General features: G+C 48.2%; 1 protein-coding gene across 2 annotated transcripts in view; it reads left to right on the top strand.

The window, feature by feature from the left end:
* The first annotated feature begins 1,614 nt into the window (after positions 1-1,614).
* selenol (selenoprotein L) overlaps positions 1,615-7,430 on the top strand; it is a 42,271-nt gene continuing 36,455 nt past the window's right edge. The window contains exon 1 of one of the 2 annotated variants that reach the window (XM_056294799.1): positions 1,615-1,703. The gene's annotated coding sequence lies outside the window, so the exon portion shown is untranslated. The remainder of the gene's footprint in view (positions 1,704-7,430) is intronic. The other variant, XM_056294798.1, reaches the window with a different exon arrangement.

The following is a 7,430-nucleotide window of genomic DNA, read 5'->3' as shown; positions in this document are numbered from 1 at the left end:
GCATCGCTTGGCAGCTTTTGTAGCCCGAACAGCCAAGATGGAGACACGTTCCCTGGGGACAACGCTGGTCGTGGCATTGCAACAGTTTCTCACGGATGTTGGGCGTTTTTCCAAAAATACAAATCTGTTCTAAGTTCACTGCCTTTGCTGCATAACTTTCATTTGTGGGTGTTTGCTTGGTTGGGCTTTTCTTTGGCTTAAAGTCAGGAGGTTTTCTGCCGTGGGGGCAGCACCGTGTCTCTGGAGCTTCCTGTATAAAGAGGCGAGAGAGGGGAAACTGAAACAGGGCAAGATTCGTTTTTTCAACAAACAATTTCTTCTGATGTATTTCGCTTGTAATAACAATATCCATCTGTGTCTCTGTTGCCCTCTATTTCCAGATGTTTCCTTCTGCACCACCGTCCAAGTATTTCCGGTAAAACACAGATCCTCCAAAGTAATGACACCTTTGGTTCACACTCGCCCCAAAGATTTGGATCTGGCACGATTCTCTCGTGAACCAAACCTGTCATGTCTTCTGGGAAGGCACAGACAACAAGGTCACAATGTGAACGACCGACTGCAGGAAGTGGCTGCTGAACCTGACAATAACGGCTGTGGTTCCTTCTCAGCACATATTTTGAGCCGACCCTTTCCAAACACGACTTATTTTGAGTGTATGATTCAAAATCCATGCCCTCAGCACAAAAAGGGAATTTCACCTCCCCACACCCCTCAGCACAACAGTCACAGGAACAAAGGAAGTCTGGTGTTGCGTGGAGAAACAGGAAGTCTCTGTCGACAAATGTGCCACATTTTGAAACCTTGAAATTGTTGTGCAGAGGGTTCATCAACTTTTCATGTTCGGAAATAGCAAGATCCTCGTGGTCACTGTTACGGCCCCAGTGCCGTGTGTTATGTGCATGTGCAATTACCCTCTTATATACAAACCTGGGGTTTGTTGTTATGGGAGGGGGTAATGCCCCGTCTCCTGTGGAACTGCTGATTAAGCCCAGGTGACCCCAATTCCTCATCAGCTGGGTATATACCCTGGAGAGAGACACCCAACAGTGCCAGTGGGCCATTGTTGGTAGAGAGAGAGAGAGAGAGAGACCGAGACCGAGACCGAGACCGACCATTGTTGTCAACCAGAGAGCGAGCTCTTGTGTCAGTACTCTATACTCCTTGAGAAGGAGGTGAAAACGATGTTAGTGTTCTTGTTTCTTTCTTTTTGATCCGAGTTTGTTTTGTTAAAGCCGGGTTAGTTAAGAGCCAGCATCTCTAGTTGCCTTTTTATTCTATAGTTTGGCTGAAGGTTAATACTTGTAAATAAATCTGTGTTTACGCCTGGTTCCACGTCCCACCTCTCTTATTCCCCTGGGACACTTTTTTATGTTCTTTGTTACTTCCCCTCATCCCCTGGACCTTTAACGGGGAACGTAACGGTCACATCCATGCCTTGTTAGCTGCTGTGCTGAATTTAAAAACAGCTTATAGCCTTGATGAGTGACCGAGATGGTCGGGCCGGGTCAGTATGACAAGCTGCATAACACTTCCATGAACCAACCCTTCTGGCTCTGCTTATATAAACCACTTCCCTTTGACTGTGAAATTGTTTCCCTTCTCATAACTTTCGCATCCTGGTCTGCGATGTTCAGCTCTACTTTGTGGCACTCCCTGAGAAGCTCGTGATACCCAAGAGCGGAAAACTTTTCATCGAAAAGGTCTCTGGTTGATTTTACATTCCTTGATTTTGACAGAAACGACTCTGAATAAGGTGAAATGACTGAAAGACAGGCGGGCTTTACCTTGCATTGACTCGGAGAGCTGTAAAACTCTTCGACTTCAGCTTTACTCGGCTCTTTAGTTTCCGTTGCCTTCTCAGAGCTCTTCTCTTCTCGGTAGTCGCAGCTTCGTTGGTGTTCATTGTGTTTAATGAGTGCTCCATATCTTCCTTCAGTTTTTTAGCAGAGTTAAAACGAGTGGCATTTACCTCTGCGTATCCAATGTGCTTGACATATGGAGGCAAAAGCCACGTACAGTTCACTTGAGTGCATGATAGTTTGCCATTAAGTCACATCCACACTTCTGCATAAAACAACACACTTGCTGTGTGCGAGCAACATTCGCCCAATCTGGCCATACAACCAGTACAGTGGGCAGAAAGAACTACCCCACAGCTGGACACGTGGATCATTCATCCGTTGAGAATGCCCAACTTTCACAACCAAAACATATGTCTTGTTTATAATACAACCAAGAACGCTATTGATAAACCCAGAAACCATGTGATTGTATGCATCTCTCCATGGCGGCACGAACTCACATCTGCAGCAGCTTCACCCAGTACCGACTATGCAGTGTCTTTGTTCATGTCTACGTCTAAGTTTGTGTCTTTTGTGAGGTTTTTATTTTGATCTTGGATTTTTTTTCCCCATTTGATGGCTGGGAGAGCTGGCGTTGGATCGGTTGGGAGAGCTTGGTCTGCCGCGTCCGGTGGGCCCGGACCGCGGCCTCTCCTGGAGCTGTGCCCGAAAAGGAAGCACCGAGGGCGGTCTGACGGGACGCGGAAGCGGGGCAGGCTAAGCTAACTGCTAGCCCATACAGACTGGCAATTCCGATAACACCGAGGGCGGTCTGGTGGAGGCCTCGCCTAGCGTTGACTGTGTTTTAGTGTCGTCGTGTGGTGTGCCGAGGGTGTCTGGCTGGGAGAGCTGGCGCTGGATCGGCCCGGGGAGCCCGGTCTGCTGTGTCCGGTGTAACAATATATGTTATTTCTCAGTGGAACTTTTGAGTTTGATGTTTGTTCCTAGTAGGAAACTTGAGTGTGGCACACGTTCGCTTTGTTGTTATGTGCTTGGCGCCAGCCGCATTGTATTCTTGACGATTTCAGTAAAGAAGTTAACTTTACATTCGGTCTCTGTCATATTTATAGAGACAAACTTACTGAAACATGGTGGCAGCGGTATGAAACCTGGAGGCCATGGCTGGAAGATGTTTGGAAGTGCAACGATCGCCTTTGAGAAAACTAAGTTAGCAAGTGCAACCAGATGCTAGCTAGGACAAGGTAATTACTCCCCGCCAGCCGGAGAAGTTACAGAGTCAGAGTGCGTGAGTAGCTAACGTCACCATAGCAACCATGGAGAGCGCATTGAAACCTACAGGAAAGAGACTTTGAGGAAGGTAATCTAGCCCTTACCTGGAAAAGATGGAGGGAGGAATTCACGTTATATATGGGCCTTACAATGGAGGAAAAGGAAGAGACTGTTAAACTGGAATTGCTGTACTATTTGATCAGGGGGAAAGAGAGAGAGATATGTGAAACACTTGGGGTTGGTAGTACAAGAGACAACCTTTTTGTGGAAGAAGTACTCACAGCATTAACTGCATTTTGTGACCTTAAGAAAAATGAAACAATGGACAAATATAACTTTTTCACACGTTGTCAGGGACAGGATGAGAGTTTTGACAAACATCTCACTGAGTTAAGAACCCTGGCTGTTACATGCAACTTTGGAAATATCACAGACTCTCTTATCAGGGATAGGATAGTGTTTGGGACATGGGATTCTTGTCTGAGGGAACATTTACTCAGAGAGACAGATCTGACTTTGGACAAATGTATGCAGATTGGCTGAGGAGCGCCCGTCTATCCCCCAAAATTCTCACCAACTTCTACCACTGCAACATAGAGAGCATCCTGACCAGCTGCATCTCAGTGTGGTACAGCAACTACATCTCAGTAGACCAGAAAGCTCTGCAGCGGGTCGTCAAGGCGGCCCAGCATATCACCGGTACCCAGCTCCCAGCCATAAAAGACATTTATCACAAACGCTGCCTTCGAAGGGGTCTGAGCATCAGCAGAGATCCCACCCACCCCAACCATGGACTGTTCTCCCCCCTGCGCTCTGGGAGGCGCTACAGGAGCCTCAGAGCCCGCACTACCAGGCTCAAAACAGCTTCTTTCCCCAAGCTGTTGCCCACCTGAACCTGGCTACCCACTGAATGTCTGTAGATATTTTTTAAATATTTTGTACTCCAGCTCTCTTTTAACTTATTTTTAGCTTTTGGTCTTCATGTGTGTGTATCTTATACTGTGTTTGCTGTGTTTGTCTGTGTCTGTCTTGCACTGTTTGGTGAGGCCACAGCCCTCATTTCATTTTTAACATGTGCCTGCACATTGTTTTTAATGACAATACATTGAATTGAATTGAATTGAATTGAATTGGAAGAGTGGCAGAGCTCTCCAGGCAAAGAGCCAAGGCCATACAGGCTCAGAGTGCACAAGCAGTCCACACAGTGTCACAAAAAGACAGACCAAGACGGACAGACCCCAGTGAGGAGGTGAACACTATCCAATGCAGATACTGTGGATGGAGACATGAGAGGAAAAAAGAGAAATGCCCTGCATATGGGAAAACGTGGAAGGGCTGTGGGAAAAGCAATCACTTTGCCACAGTCTGCAAAAGGATGGGGTCGGCTAAGAAAAACAGGGTCCTGTCAATGGAACATGCTGCAGAAGAGTCAGAAAGTGAGGGAGTTGTGCTGTGTATAATGTTAAGCCCAGGGTCAGAGACTGTCGATATGGTTCAGAAGACAACCACAGAACCTGGTACTACGCTGTATGCAACCATGCTGGTGAACAGAAAACCAATCAGATTTCAGCTGGACTGTGGTGCTAGTTGCAACGTCATCCCTGTAAGCCTCACACAGGGCATGCACCTAGAGACATGCAGCCGAGTGTTGGTGATGTACAATAAGAGCACCCTCACACTAGCGGGAAGTGCACACTGACAGTGACCAATTCATGCAACAAGAAGTCATACAGGGTGGAGTTCATTGTGGTTGACAAAGACATACACAGACCCATCCTAGGCAGTACAGCTATCCAGGCAATGGAGTTGATCACAGTACAACACTATAACATACTGGCAGTCGAGACAACAGGGGCTTGGTCAGAGGAGCAGATAAAAAAGGAATACGCCGATGTTTTCATGGAGATGGGGTCCTGCCAGGCAAGCTGAAGCTGGAGGTGGACAAGCACGTAGAGCCGGTACAGCTACCGAAGAGAAGGGTTCCAGTGGCACTATACAACCCACTAAAAGAGGAACTCGCAAGTCTACAGCAGAGAGGGATCATATGTCCAGTTGAAAGAAGCATGGACTGGATCAGTAGCCTACTGGTGGTGCGCAAGCCATCTGGGAGCTTGAGAGTATGCATAGACCCAAAGCCTCTAAAGAAAGCACTCAAGAGGAGCCACTACCTGCTGGCCACAATGGATGACATGCTGCCAGACTTGAACAGGGCACGTGTTCTCTGTGGTTGATGTCAAGAATGGGTTTTGGCATGTTGAACTGGATGAGGAATCCAGCTACCTTACAACCTTCTCCATGCCTATGGGGGCACTACAGGTGGCTACATGTGCCAATGGGGATAAGCCCAGTGCCAGAGATCTTCCAGATGATATCCTGATTGTGGGAGAGGGAGAGAACGACAAGGGGCTATACAAGACCATGACATGAAACTGAGGAGGCTACTGGAAAGATGGAGGGACCTCAATGTGAAGCTGAACCCAGATAAACTGCAGCTCAGACTTAAAGAGGTGCCCTATATAGGCCACATACTGTCGTCAGATGGGTTGAATGTGGATCCAGGGAAGGTAACAGCGGTCAAAGAGATGCCTCGCCCTACAGATGTGAGAGGGGTACAGCGTTTTCTTGGCATGGTTAACTACCTAGCAAAGTTTTGTGACCATGCATCCAACCTCTGTGAACCACTGCGAGAGCTGACACACAAAGATGTGTTATGGGAATGGACAGACAGACACACAAAGGCATTCGAAAAAAATCAAGGAGACAATCTCACAGACCGCAGTACTGAAATACTACAACCCAGCGGAGCAGCTTGTGTTGCAGTGCAATGCCTCAGAGAGTGGGCTAGGAGCCGCCTTAATGCAGCTGGGACAACCGATCGCATATGCCAGCAGGGCCCTTACCGAGACAGAAAAAGGCTATGCTCAAGATCGAAAAGGAGCTACTGGCGGTGCTTTTTGGGATGGAGAGATTTCATCAGTTCACCTATGGGAGGCCTGTAGAGTTGCAGTCCGACCATAAGCCACTCGAGAGCATAATGACCAAACCGCTGCTCAGTGCACCTAAAAGACTGCAGCACATGCTGATGGGCCTGCAGGGATATGAAGTCAGACTCCGATACTGCCCAGGGAAACATTTAGTGCTGGCTGACTCCCTAAGCAGGGCGTATCTCACAGGGAAGGAGACCAGAGGCTCTGCGGAGGTGGAAGTAGAGTCAATCAACATGATGCACTATCTGCCAGTGTCAAGCGAGAGGCTCCGGTCCTTACGGCGTGCTACAGAGTTGGACACAGACCTGCAGATGCAGAAGATGGTGATTCAGCAGGGGTGGCCAGCAGTGAAAGAAGAGGTGCCCTTGGCAGCGAGCACGTATTTCCACCACAGAGACGACCTTAGTGTGCAGCATGGGGTTATCTTCAGGGGAGAGCGAGTTGTTGTGCCTGCGGCCATTCGGTCTGAGATAATGCAGAGAATACCCTGTTCCCATATAGGGATTCAGGGATGTCTGAGACAGGCCCAGGAGTGTGTCTACTGGCCTGGCATGAATGCACAGCTGAAAACCTACATGGAACAGTGCAGCACATGCAGTGCTTGGGGTGTAAAGCAGCAAAAGGAGACCTTGAGGTCACACGAAGCCCAAAACACCCCTGGGAGAAGGTAGGGACCAATCTGTTTTCATTTAGTGACAGAGAATACTTGATCAACGTGGATTATCTCTCAAACTTCTGGGAAGTGGATCAGTTGGAGAAAGATAAACAGTCGAAAACAGTGATTCGGAAGCTGAAATCACACTTTGCCAGATACGGTATACTCGACACGGTGTACTCAGACAACGGCCTTCAGTACACACCAGAAGAGTTTAAACGCTTCAGCAAGGACTGGGACTTCACACACAAAATGTCCTCTCCAGGCTATCCACAGAGTAATGGAAAAGTGGAGTGGGCAGTGAAATCAGCCAAGAGACTGATGGCTTATCTAGCCTTGCTAGACCACCGTAATACCCCATCACAAGGCACAGATAGCAGCCCCGCGATGGTGCTCATGGGAAGACGCACAAAGACACTGCTGCTGATGAGTGAAACGCTGTTGAGACCTAGAACAAACATGCATCATGAGGCAGTCAACGAAAACCAAAACCGAAAGGCAAAATACTACAACACCTCAGCCAAGGATCTCACAGAGCTGCACCGTAATGACAAGGTGAGGGTCCAGCCAGTGACAGGGCATAGACACTGGTGGCAGAGAGCGACAGTACTCAGACCAGTGGAGCAAAGGTCATATGAGGTGAGAACAGAGCAAAGCCAGGTTTTTAGGAAGGAGGAACAGGAGACACCTAAGGGAGAGCAAGGAAAGAGAGGG

Source organism: Lampris incognitus, chromosome 15 (genome assembly GCF_029633865.1).
Source record: "Lampris incognitus isolate fLamInc1 chromosome 15, fLamInc1.hap2, whole genome shotgun sequence".
NCBI classification, from domain to species: domain Eukaryota; kingdom Metazoa; phylum Chordata; class Actinopteri; order Lampriformes; family Lampridae; genus Lampris; species Lampris incognitus.
The sequence above is the reverse complement of the archived record's forward strand: the minus strand, read 5'-3'. Positions and strand labels throughout refer to the sequence as shown.